A 27,595-nucleotide genomic window follows, 5' to 3' on the forward strand; every position below is an offset into this window, starting at 1 on the left:
AGGAAGCGGTCCTACACAATCAATTATGACCCTCGTAAAACGTTCCTCAAATGCTGGAATGGGTATTAACGGCGCTGGTTTTATCACTGCTTGAGGTTTCCCTATCACTTGACATGTGTGACATGATTGACAACATTTAACTACATCTTTATGTAGTCCAGGCCAATAAAAATGTGTCTGGATTTTAGCTTGAGTTTTCCTTATTTCCAAATGACCTCCCACTGGTACCTCATGTGCAACTCGCTACACTTCCTTTCTATACCCTACCGGCAATACTACTTGATGAACTTCTGCCCACTTTTCATTCACCTGCATATGTACAGGTCTCCATTTTCCCATCAAGACATAATTTTTACGGTAATAACACTCTGGTATACTCTCAGATTCCTCTTCCGTATATGTTTTCTGATATATCCGTTTAATTTGTACATCTTTCTGTTGTAACTCCGCCAATTTTCCTGAACTAAAAATATCCGCCTCATCCTCCACCTGTTCTTGTTCTTTTTCAACCATCTGGTCAAAAATCATTTCTGATAATTGCACTTCAACTTCATCTTCACTCTTTGATTTCTCCTCTTGTCTTAACCTGTGACTTTGCAACCTTGTTACTACACAATCTGGAAAAATCCCGGGATAAACGTCCTTCAACCCTTCAGTTGTCTGATTTTCCACTGGCTTATCAACCACAGTAGGCATCACTACCACCTGCGATCTAGCTATATCATTACCCAAGATTAACTGTATTCCTGGACAAGATAGTTTATCTATTACTCCTACTACCACTTCACCACTCTTCACTGGACTTTCCAACCTTACCTTATATAATGGAACGCTACTCCTCTCACCGTGAATTCCAGATATCACCACTTTTTCTGGCAACATTCTTCCCAAACTACATAATTCCTCATCTCTTGCCATTAAAGATTGACTGGCCCCTGTATCTCTTAAAATTGTGACTTTTTTACCTGCTCCTCCTGATACACATGAGTAAACTTTACCCACACAAGTAAATTCTTTAAATACATCTGGCACCTTCTTAACAATTACTTCTTGAACAGGCTGTACAATCATTTGCACCTCCTTCGCTTCCCTTGGGCTTTCCTTTACCACTCTAACAAACCCCACTGTCATATCCTGTTTTACCACATCAGTCTTCCCAGTGCTTTTCTTCAACCACCAACACTGTGACTTTACATGGCCTAGTTTATTACAGTGAAAACATCTGAAACTTTTCATTACTTTTCCACCCTCCAGGATTTCTTATTTAATCTGAGGTACACTCTCTTTATTGTCTCCCATCAGATCACCTTTACCTTTACCACTTGAGTATTTCTCATGTCCCCAGTTTCTATCCCTCACCGGCTGAAACTGATGTCGGAAACCAATCTTTGATTTATGAACTAATTCATAATCATCTGCCATTTCCGCTGCTAATCTCACAGATTTAACCCTCTGTTCTTCCACCTGAGTTCTCACTACATCAGGAATTGAATTTTTAAACTCCTCCAAAAGTATAATTTCTCTGAGAGCTTGGTCTATTTTCAAAGCCCTTATCCACCTATCTAAATTACTCTGTTTGAGCCTTTCAAACTCCATGTATGTTTGACCAAATTCTTTCCTTAAATTTCTAAACCTTTGTCTGTAAGCTTCAGGCACTAGCTCATATGCACTTAATATGGATTTCTTCACCTCCTCATACGTTCCAGATACCTCCGGTAGTGATACAAATACTTCACTAGCCTTACCTACCAGCTTTGTTTGAATCAGTAATACCCACATGTCCTGTGGCCATTGCATTTGTTTAGCTACCTTCTCAACTGAAATGAAAAAGGCTTCTACCTCCTTCTCGTCAAACCTTGGCAATGCTTGGACATATTTAAATAGATCCCCACCACGTCTTCGACTATGGTGCTCTGTCTCATTATCCTCATCCATCTCCTCCAACTGTACGTGTCCCTTTGCGTCAGCCAATTTTAACTGATTTTCATGTTTCAGAGCCATTTTCCAAAGTTCAAACTCTCTCTCTTTTTCCCTTTCCTCTCTATCTCTTTCTTTGTTTCTTTCTTCTCTCTCCTTTTCTTTTTCCTCTCTATCTCTTTCTCTTTCTTTTTCCGCTCTCTCTCTTTCGTATTCAAGCCGCTTTAATTCTTTCTCATGTTCCATTTGTTTAATTTGCAACTGAATTTTTGCCATTTCCCATGAGTCAAACTCTATCTCAGGCAATGTTAAATGCTTAACCACCGCCATAATTACCTCAACTTTTCGCATTTTGTCAGGTAATGTTAACTGCAATGTTTTTGCCAGACCTAACAGTCTGCTTTTCGTCTCTGTCCGTCTTCACCCCCAAAAACCTGTGAGCCTCTGAAAAAGCCACTGTCCACAACACACTCCCCACTTAAACTAAAATACCACACCGGAAAAGCAACCATCCTTCACTGTCTTTAAGTTCACAAAAGCCAATCCAATAGATAGACTTTTATCCCCCTCGAGCCCCCAATTGTTATGGGCGAGGCATTTCCAGAACCCCAAAATGTATCATGGAGTTCAACCAACCTCCCCCTTTAATGTATTTGTTGCTTTTCCGAGCACACGGCTTGTTCCCTAGGTGTGGGATTACAATTATGGACACGTGGGTTTTTAAACACAAAACAATGTTTGTTCCATGAACTCAACTTAACCTCCGAAATAAACATTGGATCTCTTAACACCCCTTACTTCAAAGATAACTCCGAAAATATTACAACAGTAAATAATTCCTCAAAATGTTCCTTCAAACTTCCAAGAGACTTAACACCTTGAAACAGAATCACATCAGGTTAAAGGCTTTACTATTATGAGTTTAAATCACCCAAAAGATCCATTTCATGGCAGAGATCCAGCTCACTGCAAAACACAGACAGTCCCTCAGCTCTTTTCCTCCAAACTGAAACTTCAAAATGGCTCAGCTCCACCCACTCTCTGACATCACTGTTTTCTTAAAGGTACATTGCTTAAACATCCATGTCTTAAAGGTACTCCCACATGACACGTGTGCGTGTAATAGAAGAGGGGGTTAGAAACGCTGAGGGAGATATTGCTTCATCTGCGGTCAGGCGGTCTGTTCCACTTGATTGGCTCTTATAGACGGGAGGCTGGCAGCGTACTCAGCATTTGAACCAGGGAATGACGCATCAAAGCTGAGAGCTCCCCCCCACCCAAGATTTCGCTGCCCCAGGGTTTTTGATTCAGCAGTAATGGAAATGCAGACGGGGTCAAAAAGCATTTCTAATGTTTAACAATGAATTCAGCTGTCGCTGGCTTCAATGAAGTGTTGAGCTTTCGACAAAACTGTGCACACTTGCAACGCACTCCGCACACCCCACCTTTGCTGGAAGCATATCCAGATATTTTCAGGTGCATTTTTTTATGCAATCAAATTCAGAAGAGTTATAAATCCTGTACTAAAGAACAAAGAACAGTACAGCACAAGAACAGGTCCTTTGGCCCTCCAAGCCAGCGCTGATCACGTGTCCTATCTGGACCAACCGCCTTTATCCTTCTATACCCCACCTGTTCATGCACATATCCAGATAAGTCTTAAAGGTCGCTGACGTACCTGCCTCAACCACCTCACTTGACAGCGCATTCCAGGCCACCACCACACTCTGTGTTAAAAGCTTCCTGTGTTCTGGGCGGAACGGTGGCGTAGTGGTTAGCACTGCTGCCTCCGCCGGGTTCGATCCCAGCTCTGGGTCACTGTCCATGTGGAGTTTGCACGTTCTCCCCGTGTCTGCGTGGGTCTCACCCCCACAACCCAAAGATGTGCAGTGTAGGTGGATTGGCCAGGCTAAATTGCCCCTTAATTGGGAAGAAATTGGGTACATTAAATGTAAAAAGAATGTTTCAAGTTTGTACTGAGGTGTGGTATGTACTGCACTCGACTTTGCAAGAAGAATCTCCAGACACCTGTCCTAAAATTAACTTTTATTGACTGGAAGCAGAGTTCCCATTCTGTGCTCCCACAATTGAATTTAAAGTAAAGACGTTGAAAAGAATGTTCTCTTTGCGACTTTGAAATCTCTGTCAGCCTTGCTGTATAGTGCATTTGCTGTCAAGTCCCTCCATTATAATAGGTATAAATTCAGGGCAGCACGCGACACAGTAGTTAACACGTGGGGCCGAGGACCCGGGTTCGAATCCCGGCCCTGGGTCCGTGTGGAGTTTGCACATTCTCCCTGTGTCTGCATGGGTTTCACCCCCACAACTCGAGGTTGTACAGGGTAGGTGGATTGGCCACGCTAAATTGCCCCTTTATTGGAAAAAATAAATAAATAATTGGGTACTCTGAATTTATGTTTAAAAATAGGTCTAAATTCAGTGAGCATTCCTGGCAGTACATTCTTAGCCATGTGTGCCTAAAATTGGGACTAAGAAGGTTTTCTTTTCCCCCTTAAAAACTTCCCAGGGCGCAAAGAGAAAAAAGACTCAACTCAGGGAGTCAATATTGAGCGCTGAAATTGTCCTTCACACTCCTGAGACGCAGCGAGTCCCAAGCTTGGCTCAGAGATTGCATTCTGCCATTGGGTGAACCAATCCCGGAGCTTATTCGGACTGCTCAACCTTGCTGATCTCGGTTTCTGATTGGATCCATTCACCCGCTCGTGTTTGGTCAGTTTTAATCCTTGATTTAGGCTCAACCCCTGTGGCGTTGGATCACCTGTTTTACAGATTATTCGTCGGGTGCTAAGTGACCACCTTGCGGTCAGGTGCGCATTTGCCCCCTGCTGTGTGCTGTAATTGACAGGTAGGTCAGTGGAAGGTTCCGGATGTTTTACAACAGCAACTTGAATTTACACAGCACCTTCAACGTCGAAAAATCTCCCAAGCACTTTCTTCCTTTTTGTTTTAATCTCCCGAGTATTTGACAGAAATGAGTAGCAAACACAATCCCATTCAAAGTTAATTTGATCATATTTTGATTATTATTTTGATTTGAGCCACACGAGGGTCAAATAGGTGAATTTTAGGGTGGCACGGTAGCACAGTGGTTAGCGCTGTTGCTTCACAGCTCCAGGGTCCCGGGTTCGATTCCCACCTCGGTCACTGCCTGTGCGGAGTCTGCACGTTCTCCCCGTGTCTGCGTGGGTTTACTCCGGGTGCTCCGGTTTCCTCCCACAAGTCCCGAAAGACGTGCTTGTTAAGGTGAATTGGACATTCTGAATTCTCCCTCTGTGTACCCGAACAGGCGCCAGAGTGTGGCGACTAGGGGATTTTCACAGTAACTTCATTGCAGTGTTAATTGCTACTTGTGATAATAAAGATTATTATTATTATTTTAAAAGCATTTGAAAGGAGGTGGCACAGTGGCTAGCACTACTGCCTAACAGCGGGTTTCCTCCCACAGTTCAAAGGTTAGATGGATTGGCCATGCTAAATTGCACCTTAGTGTGTAAAAGATTAGATGGGGATAGAGGGTGGGGGCGTGGGCCTAGGTAGAATGTTCTTTCGGAGGGTTGGTGTGATCTCGATGGGCTGAATGGCCTCCTTCTGCACTGTAGGGATTCTATGAAGAGGGCAAAGCAGCCGCTTGATTGGCACACCATCCACCACCTTAAACTCCCTCCACCACCGACACAGAGCGGCAGCCGTGTGTACCATCTAAACAGATGCGCTGCAGCAACTCACAAAGGCTCCTTCGATAGCACCTTCCAAACCCGCGGCTTCTACCCTCTGGAAGGACAAAGCCAACACGTGCATGAGAACACCACCACCTGCAAGTTCCTCCGATGGGCATCACATCATCCTGACTTGGAAATATATCGACCATTCCTTCCCTGTCGCTGGGTCAAAATCCTGGAACTCTCTCCCTAACAGCACTGGGTGTACCTACACCACAGGGACTACAGCGGCTCATCACCACCTTCTCAAGGGCAATTAGGGGTGAACAATAAATGTTAACCTTGCAAGCAACACCTATATCCAGCGAACAAATGTTTATGGGAGTGGCACCTCTGATCATAAAATTTACAGTGCAGAAGGAGGCCATTCAGCCCATCGAGTCTGCACCAGCCCTTGGAAAGAACTCCCAACCATAGCCCACACCTCCAACCCTATCCCCGTAACCCAGTAACCCCACCCAACCTTTTTTGGACACTAAGTGCAATTTAGCGCGGCCAATCCACCTAACCTGCACCTCTTTGGACTGTGGGAGGAAACCGAAGCACCCGGAGGAAACCCACGCAGACACGGGGAGAAAATGCAGACTTCGCACAAACATTGACCCAAGCCGGGAATCGAACCTGGGAACCTGGAGCTGCGGAGCAACTGTGCTAACCACTGCGCAACCGTGAGCATCATTCGCATGGCTGGAGGAATCAGGAACAGATACATTTTTCGGATCCACAGAAACGTAGAAAGTAGGAGTAGGAGGAGGCCAGTCGAGCCGGCCACCACATTCATTATGATCATGGCTGATCATCTAACTCAATTGGCTGATCCCACCTTTCCCCTACATATCCTTTGATCCCCTTCTACAAGTGCTACATCGAACTGCTTCTTGTGTTTGGCCTCAACTGCTTTCTAGGGTAGCGAATTCCACAGGCCGACCACTCTCTGTGTGAAGACATTTCTCCTCCTTTCTGTTCCCAACGAGGCTACCCCGTATCCTCAGAGCGTGACCCCTAGTTCGGAACACCACCCCACCGCCCCGCCATCGGGAACATCCTTCTTGCATCTCCCCTGTCTAGCCCTGTTAGAATTTTACAGCATCCGGCAAATGGAATTACAGCATTGTAAAGCTTTTAGAGAAGGCATATGAGTGAACCTCCCATGACTCTGGCAAGTTGGAACGCCGACTCTTTTATCTGGATAGGACGAGGCCACAACGAGACAACTTTTGTTCGCCACATTCATGATAGCCACAGTAAACGTCAGGCTCCTCGGGGTAAACCACTGTTAGTGTATTATATGTATTGTGGTAAACTGTTACTGTACTACATGTATTGTGGTAAACCACTGCCTGATGGTTCTGCCTGTGGCTCCTCCCCTCGGGCTCGGTATAAAGGTGGCTGACCTCCGGCCCTGCCCCAGTTCAGGATCAGTGGCCAGGAGGCTTCCAGTTTAGCTTATTAAATTGATGTGCCATCAATTAACACAAGACGAGTAGTGAACGAAACTGTGGCTTTAATAAGCTAAACAGTGGTTTACCACACTCCTTAAGGACTGCTCATCTGAGGCTAAGTTGAAGCAGAGAGCTTGGCTCCGGATTTAATGCGGAGATCTGGGGAGTGGTTACTGCTGACACTGGTGGATGTCTGAGATGGAAGGTGTCCCATCCCCAGGGATTAGCATCATCTGCATGGATGAGCAGAATATTCAGAAAAATACTGCAAGGTGGAACGATTACTGTGGAGGTCACTGATTTATAAATATTCCTTTCATCTCTTTGCGGTATTTCATGCCAGGTCCATTTCGTGTTTCGGGTGTGAGGTGGGGCAGGGGGCGGGGGGGGGGGGGGGGGGGTGGAGGGAATAATTGCTCTTCAGGCTCAGAGAGAAAATTCTATTAAATTTAGGAATTATTCATTTGGAAAATCTGTACACTCCAGTAAAAGAACGATGCAAGTTGCTGACAATCATGCGTAGAAGCTCCTGCTGTTATCACCAAGGCTGCTGCAATCAGGGTTATTATAGAACTGTCTTGGAACTTGATGGCAAAGCACTAATTCTCGTAAACCCGCCGTGTCTCCAACAATCTGCAAGCCGCGCTTTTCCCGCAGTCTGCTTTTTTTTTACGGAGGCGCTCCCAAAGATTAATGACTATCCTCCCTGCATTGACCAAAATCTCACAGTACATTACTAATCTTGGAGCCGATTTTACAGATGTCAGTAGCTAATCTGTGCATTTAAAATTAAATTGCGGGGCCCTCTGTGTCCTCAAAATGCTGAGGCAGCGATTCATGAACATGCTGCAACACAAGGAAAAAGTCTGCAAAGGGCTAATTAGCCTGCGGAATAAATTATTTGGTTGGAAAACTTTTTGCCTGTCTTGCGAATCTGGAACTGGATAGATTTCGACCTCTTGTACCATTTTCCGCATTGGTGTAAAAACATGTATCACGCCCTGTGCGCCACACAGAGACAAACCATTCGGCCCAACTGACCTGTGCTGGCCATGAGTTTGGCCTGCACCTCTTCATTTCACCCTGCCAGCATAAACTTCTTCATAGAGACAGAGAACATAGAAAATAGGAGCAGGAGGCGGCCATTCGGCCCTTCTAGCCTGCTCCGCCATTCATTATGATCATGGCTGATCATCCAACTCAATAGCTTAATCCCACCTTCCCCCCATATCCTTTGATCCCCTTCACCCTCAGTGCTATATCTAACTACTTCTTGAAAACATGCAATGGTTTGGCCTCACCTGCTTCCTGTGGTAACGGATTCCACAGGCCGACCATTCTCTGGGTGAAGAACTTTCTCCTCAGCTCTATCCTTTTTGAATAAATTTAGAGTACCCAATTCTTTTTTTCCAATTAAGGGGCAATTTATTTTGGCCAATCCACCTACCCTGCACATCTTTGGGTTGTGGGGGTGAGACCCACGTAAACACGGGGAGAATGTGCAAACTCCACACGGACAGTGACCTGAGCTCGGGATCAAACCCGGATCCTGAGAGCCGTGAGGCAGCAGTGCTAACCACTGCACTACCGTACCCCCCGCCCCCAATTCCTCATCCCTATCCTAAATGATCTATCCCATATCCTCTGGTTCCGGACACACCCACCATCGGGAACATCCTTCCTGCATCTACCCTGTCCAGTCCTGTCAGAATTTTATAGGTTTCTATGTGATCCCCCCCCTCTAATTCTACTGAACTCCAACGAATACAATCCTAATCGATTCAATCTCTCCTCGTACGACAGTCCTGCCATCCCAGTAATTAGTCTAATCAATACCCAAACCCTCCTGTCCTTCCCCTCCTCCTGTCCTGCCTCCCCCGGTTTAACCCCTTCGTTCCCTCCTTCCCGCCCCTCCCCCTCGCTCTGCTGACACCTCAATCCTCCTTGAAGAAGTCGATGGCAACCCGGTAGCACAGTGGTTAGCACTGTTGCTTCACAGCTCCAGGGTCCCAGGTTCGATTCCTGGCGTGGGTCACTGTCTGTGCAGTCTGCACGTTCTCGCCGTGTCTTTCCACCGGGTGCTCCGGTTTCCTCCCACAGTCCAAAGATGTGCAGGTTAGGTGGATTGGCCATCCTAAATTGCCCTTAGTGTCCCGTTGGGTGGGGTTGCTGGGTTGCGGGGATGGGGTGGAGGTGTGGGCTTAAGTGGGGTGCACTTTCCAAGGGCCGGTGCAGACTCGATGGGCCGAATGGCTTCCTTCTGCACTGTAAATTCAATGATTCTAAGTCTCCACGCCGGACTGTCTGTAATGTGTCCATCAAGAAGCTCAAGAAACAGTAGCTCATCTTTCAACAGGACACTTTACAGCCTACTGGCCTTAACAGTCACTTCAACAGTTTTAAATTGCAACCCCTGCCACCATTTTGGTTCCTTCCACTCTGTGGGTTTCTTTTTCTCCTCTCTCTTACTTTTTTTTGTTTGCTTTCAAACCTGCAGCATTGGCAATGTTTGCTTTGCCCAACTTGCGAGTCCGGTCCTGGAATCTTCCCTCTGCTCTCCCACGCTGTGTCCACGCTTTTCCCGTCAACGGTCTTTGCCTCAGCGGGGGTGTTTTTGGCCGCAATTCTCGTCGCCGGTTTTCCCTTTTGTTGTCTTCTCGATGTGTGCCACAGAGAGGTGCACGGGTGCCACACGCTTGGTTTTCTCACAAACGCGATGAGCGGTTTTTTTCACGGATGTTGCCCCCACAATCTAAAATGGACAACAGCGGGCAACAATCTGCTGACGTCACTCCAGATCACGTGACCTTCCACCAGCCCCAGGGCGAATTTTCTGGTACATATGTATGACAAAGGAAGGTCAAGCGGTGCAGTGAAGAGTGTCCTGCCTCTGAGCCAGGAGCACTGTGTTCGAGTCCCGCCCCGGGACTTAATGGCCAAAGAAGGTGTGTTCGTAATGTGGCCAAACAGGTTGAATATCGACCTGCAAACATTGCATACGCCCGTCAATGGCAGGCGGTAAGAGTGGGAGAGATTCCTGGTCAGCCATGGGGTGGAAAGAATGTTGGCATGGCACCCTGGACTCCCTGAGATTTTTGTTTTGTTATTCTTTTATGGGACGTGGGCGTCGCTCGCTAAGGCAGCACTTAATAATAATAATAATCGCTTATTGTCACAAGTCGGCTTCAATGAAGTTACTGTGAAAAGCCCCTAGTCGCCACATTCCGGCACCTGTTCGGGGAGGCCAGTACGGGAATTGAACCCGCGCTGCTGGTCTTGTTCTGCATTACAAGCCAGCTGTTTAGCCCACCCTGCTAAACCAGCCCCACAATTATTGCCTATCCCTAGTGAACTGTAACACACCACCACCATGTATATTGAATACTGTGTCCATCACTTCAGATAGGAACTGAAGGGCGTGGGTTTCCTCCAGGCGCTCCGGGACCTGCCACAATTCCCGAAAGACGTGCTTTTTAGGGGAATTGGACATAATAATAATAATCGCTTGTTGTCACAAGTAGGCTTTAATGAAGTTACTGTGAAAAGCCCCTAGTCGCCACATTCCGGCACCTGTTCGGGGAGGCCAGTACGGGAATTGATCCCGCGCTGCTGGCCTTGTTCTGCATTACAAGCCAGCTGTTTAGCCCACTGTGCTAAACCAGCCACATTTCTGAATTGTCTCTGTGTACCTCAACAATGTGGCGATGAGGGGTTTTCACAGTAACGTCATTGCTGTGTTAATGTAAGCCTACATGTGACAGGAATAAAGATTATTATTATTATTATAAATTGGGAGACAACTGGAAAATGGTAAGAGGTGATCCATGGCTAGGGGGATCTGTGCACACATTAAGAAAGCAGTCTTACTGGTTGAAAATATAATAGGAAGGAGCGTGCTTGTGATCCCGTTTCCCCTGGGACATCTCACTGCCTCCAACCCCCTGTCCCTCAACTACCACTTCCATTGTGTCAGCCGCCAGCAACACCTCATTGCTATTAGGGCCCACTTAGTGCTGTTGGAACCCTTTTCCCCCCTTCCCAAACTGCTTGGACTTCCGTCCACAATACTAGCCAGTTCCCAGGACCCTGCTCCCAGTGATATCAAGACCTTAGCAATGTTACTGCCAGAACCCTCCTCCACAGTACTGCCCTCCCTCTGCTCCCATATCCTGAGACCTAGATATCACCTCCACCTACCCCCCACCCCCCGCCCACCCTCCGCCCCCGTTGTCCTCTGAGGGGAGAGGTGGTGGTGTAGTGGCAATGTTGCTAGTCCAGGCATCCAGAAACTCAGAAGCTGTGCGTTCAAATCCCGCCACGGCAAATGGTGGAATTTAAGTTCAATTAATGAATAAAATCTGGAGGGCGGCGCAGTGGTGGAGTGGTTAGCACTGCTGCCTCACGGCGCTGAGGACCTTGGAAACCAGCGCAATACTATGTGTGCTATGTTTGAATCCACAGCTGCAGACAAGGGGCTGGATTCTCCGATTTAGCGGCCAGCGTGGGAACTGTCGCGTTTTACGGTGCCACAATCGCGCAGAACCCTCACCGATACTGGCTCCAGTGAGGGGCTAGCCTCTCACTGCTAGCAGTGGCGCCGGGTAAAACTCCCAGCTCCCGCGGCGAAAACGGCTGGAGAATGGCCGGCACCGTGGCCACGCATGTGACGCTGGCGACCTGCAGCGCTCGCGCCGTACAATATGGCGGCGGCGGTGCGCGGACCGACCTTCCAAATACTGCCCCCCCTGGCCATCTCCCATGGCGCTCGCGGAAGGCTCCCCGGCCAGCAGCACGGCTCGCGGCTGACTGTGGCGGCGCTGGACGCAGCCCGCGGCCGCCGGGCCGGGATCCCGACCGCTGAAACCACACGTCCCCCGTGCAGTTGGGAACTTGGTCCACTGGGGGCGGAGCATCGGGGGAGGGCCTTCCGTTGACGCGCCAACGGCATTCCAACGGCGTGCGGCGCGCGACGTGATGACGCCATTTTGGAGGGGGCGGAGAATAGAAAACCAGTATCAAATTGGCTCCCCCCCCCCACCATTTGTTTGTCAGAATGGATTCTCCGCCCGATCGCCGATTACGAAATCAGCAGCGGCAATAGAGAATCCCACTCAAGAAGTTTCTTACATAACTTAATGGGTTCATCTTGTGCTCAAATTCACCTTTGAAATCGAGCAGTCAAATGAAATCCCTTTCCCCGATGTGCTAGCTGAGAAATCTGCTGATGGGTTCTCTACTGCTATCCACCCTGAGCCTATCCTCACTGGTCAGTATTCGCGTTGGGATTCCTCCAGTTCCATGCGTCAAATGATTAGCCGTATTGCTACCCTGATCAGATCATTGCTCGCTGTATATCACTGAAATCCATGAATGAGCCTGAAGCCGTCACTTTCGGTTTTGAAAAGTGCCCGTCTACCTGAGATTACCCTGGAAGGCTCAGGTGTCTCAAAAAAGTAGAGCAACGGGTGAAGGTAGCCTTTGCACGCCGCTGCTATGCAATGCAATGCTCCTGAATGTCGCCTCTAACAGGAAGCTGCTGCCAAGTCAAAAAGATATTCTGCCGATCACACAAATGAACAATGCGGTATTTGAATTTCAATGCCGGTGTGATGTTGTGCATAGAATCATAGAACTTACAGTGCAGAAGGAGGCCATTCGGCCCATCGAGTCTGCACGGCTCTTGGAAGGAGCACCCTACCTAAGCCCACACCTCCCCGTAACCCAGTAACCCCACCTAAACTTTTTGGACACTAAGGGGCAATTTAGCATGGCCAATCCAGCTAACCTGCACTTCTTTGGACTTGTGGGAGGAAATCGGAGCACCCGGAGGAAACCCACGCAGACACGGGGAGGACGTGCAGACTCCACACAGACAGTGACCCGAGGCTGGAAATGAACCCGGGTCCTTGGCGCTGTGAGGCAGCAGTGCTAGCCACTGTGCCGCCGTGCCGCCCTCCGTGGCTCTACACTACGATCTGAGCATCATCGCATTTACCCGTGGGTTCTGATGCTTTATTTCTCAATGTTTGCGTGTACAGAATGGAAACACTTCTGATTTAATTCCAAAGTGTTGTTGAAAACTGATGAGATATTGACTAAGGCATATGAAAAAGACCTTTACTGTGCTTTCTGCTTTCAGTTACACACTGTATAGGATTTCTGTCAGTTTAGGGTGGCCGGCTCTTCTTTGAAGAATAGCCCCTGGAATAACAATAAATTCAAAGGATTTAAGAATCAAATGAGCAAAAATGGACCAAAGTCTGTGTGCGGGAAGAGATGAGTGTCAGAATTGTCAGCCAGAAATGTGATAGTCTGCAATAAATCCAATTGGGAATTTAGGAAAAACTTCATTACTCAGAGCGTGTTTCGATTGTGGGGCTGGCTCACACATGGAGGAGTTGCGGTGAATCAGATCAATATATTTAAGATAAACATTGAAACAGAAAATAGAAGCCCATTCGGCCCTTCGAGCCTGCTCCGCCATTCATTATGATCATGGCTGATCATCATGTTCAATACCCTGATCCCGCCTTCCCCCTGTATCCCTTGATCCCTTCAGCCCCAAGAGCTGTATCTAATTCCTTCTTGAAATTACGGATGTTTTGGCCTCAACTACTTCCTGTGGCAGCGAATTCCACAGATTCACCCCTCTCTGGGTGAAGAAATTTCTCATCCCAACAATTGACACACGGGGCTCTGTCCTTAGCCGACAGAAGGAACATGTCCAGACTTTATTCCTTTCTCAACAAAACAGAAGCTTGGGAACAGTCCTTCCCCTGTTTCATTCCCCAGGGTGAATGCCTTGACCCATCAGAGTCGACCTACCCAGTTTGAATTTGAAAAAAAAAAGCTGGGCAAAAAAAAAAAACCTCCGTCGTTCAGAGACTATTGGCCAACTTTTGTGAGGGCCACGAAGAATCCAGCACACGTTTGCAGAGTCAAACAGAAAGTAACTTAATTGACAACAATATGTACACTGCAGCAGAAGTTCACCACTGCTTCCTTCGCTAGCTGGTATCACACTTGCCAGCTCTATTTATACAGCTGCAACTACTAGTGAGTACCCCAACCCCCTCATTGAGGGAGCGTATACTCCTCAAGAGTCATGGGATAACCAATTGTCCCCAGCCAATAGGATTCGGGCAGGTTATAACATCAACTAATCAGCACTCATGCAGTATAAATTATTGTTCCCCTGTTGCCGTTGGGAATTTCTTGAAAGTTATTCTGATGCAAGATCAAAAGCTTTGATAACTTGTGGCTTTTTTTCAACAATGCAAATGAGGCTACGTGACGTGCGAACTGATTATTTTGAAACTGAGGTGGAGAGACTTTTGTTCATCAATGGTACTTATGATCAAATTGATTGGTGGGACAGGTTCAAGGGGCTGAATGGCCAAATGCTTCTTTGTTCAATGCACAACCATCTGGACTGCTGTTCTGCTCTGCTGTGGGAATTTGTGCTCTAAACAAATGTATTTAAATGGTTATAATTCTATGCATTGTACTTCTATGCATTTTAAATTAGCCTCATATATACCAGCCAAATGAATGCTGTCACTTTAATAAATGATCTCCGTATATTTACCAGTGTGTTGGCAGCCGTAAGCCTCTATTTGCACTCTGTGAGATTAAACTGGAATTTGTAGTTGGCGAACATCCATCTGTATAACCTTGGACTATTGTTCGCTGTGCGACATTTATCCATGTAGAAATTGAAATAGGACCTTATTATATTTAGGAACACATGAATATGCTCATATAAAATTCCTTCCTCCATTAACGGAGCAAATAACCAGTACCGCACTGCAAAATCGATAGGTCACCATTCCAGAGTTAGGAGTTGTTATATTGATATAGCACACACATACACAGACGTGGATATGCACTAACACAGAAACACGCACACATACATAGAAGCACATACACATGTACTCACAAATACACACACGCATGAACACCTGCACACATAAATACCTGCCAATAGCAGTCTCTATTTTTAAGCAGCATTCGTAGAATCCCTACAGTGCAGAAGGAGGCCATTCGGCCCATCGAGTCTACACCGACCCTCTGAAAGAGCGCTCCACCTGGGCCCACTCCCCCGCTCTGTAACCTCATAACCCCACCTAACTGTTGAAAACTAAGGGACAATTGATTCCGGCCAATCCACCTAACCTGCAGATCTTTGGGAGGAAACCAAAGCATCCGGAGGAAACGCACGCAGACATGGAGAGAATGTGCAAACTTAGCACACACCATCACCCAAAGTTGGAATTGAACCCTGGTCTCTGGTTCTGTGAGGCAACAGTGCTAACCACTGGGCCACCCATGAGCCCCATATTGATTCATAAAATCATAGATTCCCTATAGATGCCCTCTGAAAGAGCACCCTGCCTAGGCCCATACCCACCCTATCCCCGTAACCCCCCACGTAATCTTTGGACACTAAGGAGCAATTTAGCATTGCCAAACCACTTACCCTACACGTCTTTGGAGTGTGGGAGGAATCTTGAGCACCCAGACGAAACCCACGCAGACACAGTGGTGCAGTGGTTAGCACTGCTGCCTCACAGCGCCGGGGACCCGGGTCACTGTCCGTGTGGAGTTTGCACATTCTCTCCGTGTCTGCGTGGGTCTCACCCCCACAACCCAAAGATGTGCAGGGTAGATGAATTGGCCACGCTAAATTGCCCCTTAATTGGGAAAAAAAGGGGCGGGGTTCTCCGACCCCCGCCAGGCCGGAGAATCGCAGGCGGGGGGCGGCGTGAACCCCGCCCCTGCCACCCCGCGCCGGCTGCCGAATTCTCGGACGCCGGTTTTTTGGCGGGGGCGGGGATCGCGCCGCGCCGGTCGGGGGCCGTTGGCAGCGGCCCCCCCCCCCCCGGCGATTCTCCGCTCCGCGATGGGCCGAGTGGCCGCCCGTTTCCGGGCACTCCCGCCGGCGTAAGTTACACGAGGTTTGTACCGGCGAGACCTGGCTCTGAGGGCGGCCTGCGGAGTCTTCGGGGGCGGGATATGGCCCTGGGGGGGGGGGGGGGGGGGGGGTTGCCACGGTGGGCTGGCCGGCGATCGGGACCCAGCGATCTGCGGGCGGGCCTGTGCCATGGGGGCACTCTTTCTCGCTGAGACGGCCGCTGTAAAGCTCCGCCATGCTCCTGCGCATGCGCCAACTCGCGCCGGCGGGCGGAGGCACTTCAGTGCCGGTTGGCGCGGCGCCGTTTGGCGCGCTGCCAATCACTCCAGCGCCGGCCTAGCCTCCGAAGGTGCGAAGGATTCCGCACCTTCCGGGCGGCCCGAGACCGGAGTGATTCACGCCACTCATTGGCGACGGTACAGCCCGCCTGCCGGATACCGGAGAATCCCGCCCAACAATTGGCTACTCTAAATTTATATTTAAAAAAATAATTTTACCTACTCTCTGCTTGGGTCGTGAGGTCTTCCCATGATGGATACAATATGAGTTGGCATGGTAGGTGTAAAGGCAGAGGGTGGTGGGTGGGGGGGGGGGAACATGGGTTGATATAAGTTAGCACCAAGTTGGCACAGGCAAAATAATGGGCCATGGAGGGCAGGTGTAGGTCAGCATGGAGGGTATGACCAGCTGTGGTGGTGCGTGCAGGGCACAAGGTGGCATGGGTTGGCATGGATGGGGCGTGAGGTATGTGTGTTGCGGTGTTAGGGCTGAGGGCTGGAGCCACGTTTTACTGTTCAATGTTTATTTATAGGCCCCAAATCTGGCCTGCCACCCACCCCGCTACCACACCCGATTGCCTCCTCACTTCTTCACGGGCCGCCTGCCCCAACTCCTATTCGAGCCCACCCCGAACAGATAATCCAATGTCCAGGTGGCCATTTTTAAGAATTGGGTTTGCGGAGCTGATAATTCTCCCAATTCTGCGCAACCGGCGGGGGAGTGAAAATCGGGTTCGGCATCTCAGCATCTACCCTGACAGGTCCCCTCAGACTGCCATGTGTGGATAGCCTCCCATTCTTCCAAACGCCAATGGGTTCAAGCCCAATCTGCTGAATCTTTCCTCATAAAACAAACCCCTTCATCTCAGGGGTCATCCGAGGGAACGTTCTCTGAACTGCTTCTGTAGCCACCTGGGATGGCCACTTACAACCAGGAACAGAGAAACTCGCAAAGCATGACGGGTAAAATGGACAAGGCAAGATTCAGGCAGGCTCAGAACCTGAAATGTATATTTGCAAGCAAGGAGTCCAGACGGTATCGAAACTCCGACCAATTAGCATTTTGATGGACCGATTAGCATTTGATGGCCCATCTCCACCAAGACAAAGGACTGGTACTCGAGCGACCGGTACAGTCCTAGACATTTCGGCGCCACTCCCTGTTCTAGGGAAGCGTAAACAACAGGGTCAGTGACCGCTTGGGACACGCCCATTTATTGGTTAGAAATCGAACATAGTGATCAGGGATCACCCAATTAGTGGGGTCCAAACTGAAGGACCGCCCAAAAGAGCGCGAAAACCCCCAAGCATAAGAAGAGAGTCCGCCATGTGTTCGGCCTCTCTTGGTCCTGGCGCCCCGGCTACGTCTGTTTCCAGGTGCAGCACCACCAGACGCACGTCCAAGTTCAACGCCCGCTACCAGACGGATGAGCCCAGCTGAGCAGTAGTTACTTCTCCAGACCCGATAGACACAGATTCGAAAAACGGCCCCTGTTCTGACCTAAGCCGGGTGCCCGAAGTTAAGTACAGGTTGTCATAGTCGATAGGTGTAGTTAACTAGTAGTGTTTATGTTGCATGACTAATTGTGTGTAAATAAAGTACCCTTGACCTTGAACTAACTAACTGGTGTTTGGCTCTTTGATCGATAGCCGGTTGAACCTTGTGGTGGTATCATTGATACCTGGCGACTCTGAGCAATATAATATAGATATCAAAGAAAGGGCTAACCCACTGATTGCCGTAGTTGGAGCAGAGCCACAGACAAGGCAACACTTCCAAAGCAAATAAGTCCCTCCTGAAGACTACTTGAGGCTGCCTCGCAGTGCTGCACTAAACTGGGTTTCTGTGCTTAAAGACTCTGGAATAGTCTCAAGCCCACAACTTTCTATTTCAGTGCACTACCTGTTACAACGCCGATCCTTGAAGCTGGGGTGTGGGTACTGACCACTCCCAGAAACACACCTCACATCCCATCCATGCCAACCCATGCCACCTCATGTTCTGTACCCATGTCTCCACCCCCCACCCTCCACATGTGGAATCTATTAAAACAGGCCCACAAAAGAAGATCAGAACCAAACACCTAAGTAATTGTGAATATCATAAACAAAACCAGATAACAGCAGCGATTATGATCTGTAAACCCATCTCAGAGTATAACTAATGATTGAAAACTGCCTCACCTTGACTGTTCAAATTTATGATCGCATCTTTATAGATTAGAATCCTGTCTCGCACGCATTCTTTGGGATAAGGCAGCTAATCATCCTGTCACTGACTCAACTCTTGACTACATTTGATCCAGCCACTTAGATGCTGAGTCAGAATTAGGTGCAGCAATCGAGGCAGTTCTCTACTTCTAAAGACTATTTTAGAGTGCCCAATTGTTTTTTCCCAATTAAGGGGCAATTTAGCATGGCCAATCCACCTACCCTGCACAGCTTTGGGTTGTGGGGGTGAGACCCACGCAGGCACGGGGAGAATGTGCAAACTCCACACGGACAGTGATCCGGGGCCGGGATCGAACCCGGGTCCTCGGTGCCGAGAGGCAGCAGTGCTTACACTGCGCCACCGTGCAGCCCAATCCTGAGCTTTATTAATAGGGTCATAGAATATAAGAGCAAGGAGGTTATGCTGAATTTATAAGACTAGTTAAACATTAGCTGGAACATTATGTACAGTTCTGGGAGCCACACTATAGGAAGGATGTGAACGTGTTGGAGAGAGCGCAGAAGAGGTTTACAAGAATGGTTCCAGGGATGGGAAATTTCACTTGTGAGGGTAGATTGGAGAGGTTGGGAGTGTTTCCCTTGGAGAGAAGAAGGCCAAGAGGAGATTTGATAGAGATGTGAAAAATCATGAGAGGACTGGACAGAGTAGACGGGGAGAAACTGTTCCTACTCGTAAAATGATCAAGAACGAGAATTCACAGACTTTCTTTTTTATAAATTTAGAGTATTCAATTAATTTTTTCCAATTAAGGGGCAGTTTAGTGTGGCCAATCCACCTAACCTTGCACATCTTTTTGGGTTGTGGGGGCGAAACCCACGCAAACACGGGGAGAATGTGCAAACTCCACACGGACAGTGACCCAGAGCCGGGATCGAACCTGGGACCTCGGCGCCGTGAGGCAGCAGTGCTAACACACTGCATTTTTCCTGATGAGCAAAATTGTCAGCAAAATGTCTCCTTTTTCAGCAATAGATTGTTATTGTTTGTACCGTTAGCAAGAACAACACCTTAAATACTGTCACAGCGCAAAATTGTATTGCCAATACATTGCTGCCATTTGGACATCACTGAGTTGATTCTATTGCCTGGGTACAGTGCTGTGCGATATCACATGTTGCACTTGTACAATAATAATCTTTATTGTCACAAATAGGCTTACATTCACACTGCAATGAAGTTACTGTGAAAAGCCCCTAGTCGCTACATTCCGACGCCTGTTCGGGTACACGGAGGGAGAATACAGAATGTCCAATTCACCTAACGAGCCCGTCTTTCGAGACTTGTGGGCATAAACCGGAGCACCCGGAGGAAACCCATGCAGACACGGGGAGACCGTGCAGACTCCGCACAGACAGTGACCCAAGCCGGAAATCGAACCTGGGACCCTGGCGCTGTGAAGCCACAGTGCTAACCACTGTGCTACCGTGCCGCCCTGCTACTGTATCACCACCTACTATTTGCTGTTTAAATGGAGGTGCAAACTTGCCTATTAAAATGGATTAATGCACAGCTTAAAATAACTGGGGAACTTTGTATAAATGCATTGTGTCTGTCTGATAGACATCGAGCATTGTAATTTCCTGTCTGATGTTTGCCTTCACAGATAATCTTTGGAACACGCTTTCCGCGTTTGCCAATTTAAAAAGTAAAATAGTTTCATTCAGAATAGGTTAGCTTTGGAAAGAAGCCAGGAAATGGGCAGGAATAAGACAGAGAGTGCAGGAGAACATTGCACATGTTTTGGCCTATAATGCTGTATCTGTGCAAAATGGCTCACTTGCACCCCCTGGGGAATGTTAAACCAAATAGCTCCCCAAAAGATTCTTTTGAATTTCAGATTTCAGGCTTTTGACTGAATTTCTCCCAGAGTTTATTCGGGGCAAGATTGTGCAGTGTTCATTTCCGACAATGCGAAGGTGGGACAGTCCCATGATGGAGCAAGCGTTACACTTGCTAGAAGTGACATACATTCATACCCAGGGACTCATTCTCCGCAAACAGAAAGAATATGTTCAATTTTCACACCATTTTTAATTACCAGCAAGCATGGAGTGCCGTTTGTTCCTTGTTACTTTCTCCATGACAACGCTTTGGCCAATCAGAGTTGACTTGCCAACCAATCAACACCCTTTCTCCCATAGTATAAATCGGTGTGGTCATGTGCAATTTGGCATTCTTGCATTTTGCCCTGATGAGTGCAAGACGGAAAACTTTGACAACGTCTTTTTTTTAATGATTTCAGATTTCCTGAATTTACTGCTTATTTTTATGCATGAAGTTATCAAAGAGTTAAGGAGGGTCTGATTTTTTATCAGGGTTTGGGAATATTACTTTTGTTTTATATATAGGTACAGCTTTTAAAGTTTGGGGTCAGATACGATTGTGCATTAACCATTGACTTTGAAAAGAACGCTTTCACTCCTGGTGAAGACTGGGAGAAGATGTTGAAAACTTCCACATTGCGATCCATTGATTTACCAATGATTGAGATTAATGGTAATAAATCAGAGGCTGGGAGGGAGTGAGGTACAGAATCCCCTAATACGTATTGTTGGGAAATAGCAGAAAGACTGATGCAGATTTCAATGACTAATTCTTAAATTCACATTTCAGATTTCTCCAATGGGCACGTAAAAACATGTTTTAATGTAATCAGTGAGAGTTGACGCACGGACAAATGTATCCTCTCTGCACAAGTGGAAAAAGGTGAATTTCGATCAGCTCTGCCCCACCTTGACATTACAGCTTTGCCGCTTGTGTGCAGCCGAGGCCCAGTTGATTCACTTCCAGGGACGTTTTGAAAGAGGAGAAAGAAACTCATCCCTCAATCTTATCTCTGCTTTGTCGGAAGCATTGGAATTGCGAGATGAAAGAAGGTTCACCTCGTTCAATGATGGACAACCTGGGCTAGCGAGTGGGCCGCATAAGCCGGCTTCCTTCATCTCAGTGGGCCGCGTAATTGAAATCAGGGCTTGTTCACTAACAATGACCTCCCATAAATCAGATCAAGTACATTTATTACACACTGAGGACGCGGTCTTCCCAAAAAGGAACAAAGTCCCTTTCCCAACAAAGTTGCAGTGCCGAGAAGCACATGGCTATTCAACACTATTCGCATTGAGTAAGGGGCCTAAGTGGGGGACGCGCGGCCAAGTCCGTATGTAGCCCCGGTTTTTACACTGGGGAGCTCCACTCGCCAGAAGTATATCGCCCCCCTTCCCCTCCACGCTAGACAACCCCAATCGTGCGCACGTACAAAATGGCAGCTTGGCACCACCAGGTTGGCACCAAGGTGGCACTGCCAGGGTACCCAGCAGGCACTAGCAATGCCAGGGTACCACCCTGCCCAAAGGGTATGCAGCTGGGGGCCTCCAATCTCCTTGGGACACCCCCATGAGTGCCATTCTGTCTGTACCCCGTTTGTGGGGACCAGTTTTAAAAAAAATATATATACTTTATTCATAAAATCTCTAATAAACATTACAGAACATTTCGAGTTGTTATGACTGTACATTTCCAACAAAGTTACATATTCACTTAACTTTCTTGCATTCAATTGGGATGACATTCCACACATTTCCCTCTTTACTGTACAATTCTTTCTTAAGTATTTACATCGTCATGTTTCTTTCAATACTTTTGTACATTGGAGCATTAATGACCCAGACCGAGGGGTTTTACATTGTTACCCTCCCCTCGGTGTACATTTGCTGGAAGACCTTACACAGTGGTCTTTCCCCATTGCGCCTTGGCGGCAGCTGCCCCAAGCCTGAGTGCGTCCCTCAGCACGTAGTCCTGGACCTTGGAATGTGCCAGTCTGCAACACTCGGTCGAGGACAGTTCTTTGCACTGGAAGATCAGCAGGTTTTGGGCAGACCAAAGAGCGTCTTTCACCGAGTTGATGACCTTCCAGCAGTAGTTGATGTTTGTCTCTGTGTGTGTCCCTGGAAACAGTCCGTAGAGCACAGAGTCCTGTGTCACAGATCTGCTCGGGATGAACCTTGACAAATACCACTGCATCTCTCTCCAGGCCTTCTTTGCAAAGGCACATTCCACAAGGAGATGGGCAACCAGTACTGAACGGCACTCGCCCAAGGTCGCCGAGGCGAAGGGAGCGAATCCCAAAGCCTCAGGTACCTCGGGAATCTGCATATTACAATGAGGCTTACTGCCTCATTCTGATATGCAGATTCCCCAAAACGTGATCCTGCCCATTGTGGGCGGGATTCTCCTTGCAACACCTCTTAAGATTGCGTTGAATCTCACGAGGCGTGTGAGCCTAGGTGGATCCCAGGAGGGGGTCTCCCAGCTTTCACCGGCCACGCTGCGCCGGAACATCATGCCCTGAATTGGTCATAACAAGTGATAGAAAACCCTTAATCATTTATATATTAATAGAACTACCATTAACTTCAAGTGATGAAATCAAAAGAAATGTTTATACTTTGGACACAGAGGGAGTGCACAGCACTCATAGTCAAAGTTGTGAGTAATCAGCACCCCCCTCACTTCACTCACCCTCGCCTTTGTCATAATGCACATAATGAAGTAAAGACAGGCAGTGACAGACACCCAGGTTAGCCAATCAACACACAGGACAGAACACAACCAATCACCAGACAGAACACTAGAGGGGGGCTTCCTACTATAAAACACACGAGGCATCAGCACTCCGCCTCTTTCCACTGGTGACAACTGTAGTGACAGTCAGGGTGTACATATATAATTTAGCACCTTCTACATGTGGATCAGAGCTAGTCTGGTCTAGTTAGTTAGAGTTAGCACACTTAGAGTAGTAGAGCGTCGACCCACAGCAAGTTATGTGCATTGTTACAGAAGTTCAATAAAACGTATTGAACCAACGTCGAAGTTTGGTGTCTGCTTTCCAGTCCAACTGCATCCAGTTGCAGCCCGTGTTACCCCAGGGTGAATAACACGACAGCCTTAAGGGTGAATAACTTCAGTCACACCTTCTTATGTAAATTGTTCCTCTCAAGACTTCTACATTTACCACGTCATGACCCAAATTACTCATATTCTGCATTCCAAAATTGCCCCTTTTAATAAATTCATTCACGTGTTGTGAAGACCACCATCTGGGCCAGTCTTTATCGCCCACCCTCAACTGCCCTTGAGAAGGTGGTGGTGAGCTGCCGCCTTGATCCGCTGCAGTCCCTGTGGTGTAGGTTCACCCTCAGCGCTGTGAGGGAGGGATTTCCAGGATTTGGACCCAGCGACGGTGAAGGAACGGCCGATGTATTTCCAAGTCAGGATGATGTGCAACTTGATGGGGAACTTGAAGGTGGTTCTATCTCCCTGCTGCCCTTTTCCTTCTAGGTGGTAAAGTTTGCAGGTTGGGGAGGCGCTGTTATGGAATTAAAACAGTGATACATATACATTCTAAGTACATTTGCTAATGGACTAACAAAGATAGTGTAATAATCATTTTCCCCCCCCCCCCATTATTTAATGGCACATTTTGGAAACACTCTCCGTACTGTTATTTTAAGTGTTTATTAGTGTTGTAACAGTCCCGTTCACAAAGTGTCAACATTTGCAATGTGGGTATTGAAACTGTTGCTTGCAGATGTTGTCAGCTGTTCTGGCAACAGTTACAGAACATTTCGACTGACCTCAATTAACTTCTGTATCGAAAATTAGTTTTTGTTTTCCCACCAGCCTGATGCTCAAATTGCCGATGACAACACAGTCCGGCGGGACTGTTCCCGGTGTTCAACTTGCACGTTTACTTGCTCGCATGCACAGCTTGGTGAGTTTTGTATTCATTAACGTGAGGAACGATAGTGTTGGAAATGCTGAGTACAATTCCTAACTTTGCTCACCAGGAGACACTGCAGCCATGAGCCCACCTGAGGTTGGAAGGCTGCAACTCACCAAGGCTCTCTTAAACCCGTGACCTCACCCACCTGGAAGGCACGGTAGCACAGTGGTTAGCACTGTTGCTTCACAGCTCCAGGGTCCCAGCTTCGATTCCCGGCTTGGGTTACTGTCTGTGTGGAGTCTGCACGTTCTCCCCGTGTCTGCGTGGGTTTCCTCCGGGGGCTCCGGTTTCCGCCCACAGTCCAAAGATGTGCAGGTTAGGTGGATTGGCCAGGCTAAATTGTCCCTTGGTGCCCAAAAGGTTAGGGTGGGGTTACTGGGTTACAGGGATAGGATGGAGGCGTGGGCTTGGGCGGGGTGCTCTTTCCAAGGGCCGGTGCAGACTCTTTGGGCCGAATGGCCACCTTCTGCACTGTAAATCCTATGAATGCGACAATTGTAGACGTGTCAGGTTCTCAAACACTTTGACAATCCAAGAACTTGCAACAAACAAGACTGTATTGACCAGCTGAGCAGCTACACCATGCTTGTACTCTTCCCGCTCTCCGGGGAGAACTCCCACGCTCCCGACAAGTGACCCTGTTTCGCAGCCGTGACATCCCATAACCACTCGCTCGACAACAATGATCTGGCTGAGGGATAAATATTATCCAGGGCAACAATAAAAAGCACCCACATAAATACTCTTAGCGCAGGAGGAAAATTGGAACATAAATACTCTTGAATGAAGGAAACAACACTGGCCATGATCTCCCGTGGTGTTTCTCCAAGTTAACCGGAGGATTTAGCAGATGTTTGCGAGAGGAGAGAATTCGCAACCGGTAAGAGGTAAAGTTATTCCTGACCGTGCCACCTTCACCTGCAGAAGCAGGCACTGTTGGATTGGGGCATTGCGTTCCTCGAACATTTACATGACAAGCAGATAGATTTTTGTGCTCGGTGTCCTGGCCAACATTCACCCCTCAATCAACATCACAAAAACAGATGATCTGCTCAGTGTCGCGTTGCTGTCTGTGGGAGCTTGCTGTGAGCAAATTGGCTGCCGTGTTTCCAACATCACAACAGCGCCTACACTTCAAAATGTACTTCATTGGCTGTAAAGCACTTTCAGACATCCAGTGGGCGATAGGTGCTACATAAATGCACGGTTTTGCTCTAATTGGCAGGCTATTTGCCAGGAAAAAAGAGGCACTGTATGTCAAAAAGCTAATCATCGCCTGTGTAGCATTTTGGAATGCCTTGAAAGGCACTCTTTAAATAGAAGTCTTTTGTGTGTATGTACTGACAACAGGCAAAACATGCCGTTGCGTGTGAAGCACCTTCAGCTGTTTCGAAGAGTCATGATTAAGCTACTGCATAAAAGTTTTCCAAGGCAGTGTAACATCTGAGAGATTGGCGACCACCAGTTTGAGCAACAGCAAACTATTTATCAGAATAACCACAGCTATGTACAGAGTGCGAGGACGTGCTACCAACGTCTGCAGCTCCAGGATCGATACCCGAACAGGTGCTGGAATGTGACGACTAGGGGACTTTCACAGTAACTTAATTGCAGTTTTAATGTAAGCATACTTGTGACAATAAAAACGATGATGATGATTCAGCCCACAGAAGCTCGCGTACAACCCCTCTATGGCCCGATTGGTCGATCGTGTCACATGATCATTTGAATGCTCGTTCCCCCACCCCTTAAAGGAGCCCGCTACTGCAGGCAATTTTAAAACGCTTCTTATCAATTTGGGGCAATCTTCCCTGGGCTGGGGTTGATGCATGGAAATTATTTGCAGCAACTCCAGGACAGAAGGGATTGTTTTAATATAGTGCATAGGTCGGTGTCCTTTGTATCTGTAAATTAGCTACGCTTAATAAGGGGCATTTTATACGTGCAAATGAGATCATTTAATATTTCGCGGGGGGAAAGGAATATGGCATGCTCTACTATTCTTTTTAAAAAAAATAGATTTAGAGTACCCAATTCATTTTTTTTTCCAATTAAGAGGCAATTTTGCGTAGCCAATCTACCTACCCTGCACACCTTTGTGTTGCGGAGGCAAAACCCACGCAAACACGGGGGGGGGGGATGTGCCAGCTCCACATGGACAGTGACTGATGAGACCTACCATGTGGAATTAGTGAAGTCCTGCGACACTAAAACTCAGTAGAAATTGGATTTAAACTTCTCGGACGCAAACAAGAATCTTTATTGTCTTTATTTGATTACAATTGAGAGAAACTAAAATCTATTCTCAATAAAGTCCGGCTAGCAAAAGGACTTAAAGAGAAGTAACTTATAAACAATTTAACTTTCAAAATAATACAGAAATTGTTTCTTGCTTATAGCAAAACAGCTTGCATTTGCTTCAAGAGTTAGAGTGGAAAAGTGAAAATATGAAAATAAGGATAGCGAATAGTTAGATTAAAGAATAGAATGATCCTGGATAAAGATGGCCATACAGACCATCATGTTTAAGGAGAATCTTATCAGACTTTAGGCATCTATCTACACCTCTATGTCGTCCTAATTGGTTTGGGTTAGAATCAAACATATTTGATTTGATGGTTAGCTGTCAATCCTTAATGTGCAACATAAGTTCTGAATGTTTCATGTTTGAATATTTGTGTATGTTATGGAATGCGATTCTGTGCTATTATCAAGACTAGTTTCTCCTGATTTTCTGCTGACTTTGCTTTATCCACATTATGAACAATAGTGCCTTCATGTTGCTATGGTGCCTGCTTCGTCCTTGATCTGATTACTGGTACAGCTCATTTCTTAATGTCAAACTGTCTTTGAAAATATTAGAACAATAGCTTTTTCATCTCTGCTTAGTAAAAATGTTGTTTTTATTTCCAATGAGTTTATGCATGTGTCAGGCTTTTTGTGTCTCTGTTGAAGCTTTGTGTTTTATCATGACCTGAGGTTATGAGTGCTGAAATCCTCATTTTAAATGGGTATTAAAGCTGGGGCTTAATATTTACACTAAATAGCCTTCTTTTACCTATCAGATTTATCAGGAAATAGTTGATTTCTATCAGTGACCCTGAGCCGGGATCGAACCTGGGACTTCAGCGCCGTGAGGCAGCAGTGCTGACCACTGAGCCACCGTGCTGCTGTTACTATTCTTACTAAATTCGTAGGAGAAGGCAGTGGCGTGGTGGCAATGTCACTGAGCTGGTGCTCCAGAGGCTCAGGCTAATTTATCGAAGAAAAGATATCCTTGCCATGGAGG

The 27,595-nt window shown here is 47.3% G+C and overlaps 1 protein-coding gene across 3 annotated transcripts in view; it reads left to right on the top strand.

The window, feature by feature from the left end:
• The window catches only part of LOC140404393 (ribonuclease P protein subunit p25-like protein), a 54,124-nt gene extending 30,738 nt beyond the window's left edge, over positions 1 to 23,386 (top strand). For all 3 annotated transcript variants that reach the window (XR_011938497.1, XM_072492853.1, XM_072492854.1), the window contains one exon: positions 21,138 to 23,386. The gene's annotated coding sequence lies outside the window, so the exon portion shown is untranslated. The remainder of the gene's footprint in view (positions 1 to 21,137) is intronic.
• The last annotated feature ends 4,209 nt before the right edge of the window (positions 23,387 to 27,595 follow it).

Source organism: Scyliorhinus torazame, chromosome 30, assembly GCF_047496885.1.
Source record: "Scyliorhinus torazame isolate Kashiwa2021f chromosome 30, sScyTor2.1, whole genome shotgun sequence".
Classification (NCBI taxonomy): domain Eukaryota; kingdom Metazoa; phylum Chordata; class Chondrichthyes; order Carcharhiniformes; family Scyliorhinidae; genus Scyliorhinus; species Scyliorhinus torazame.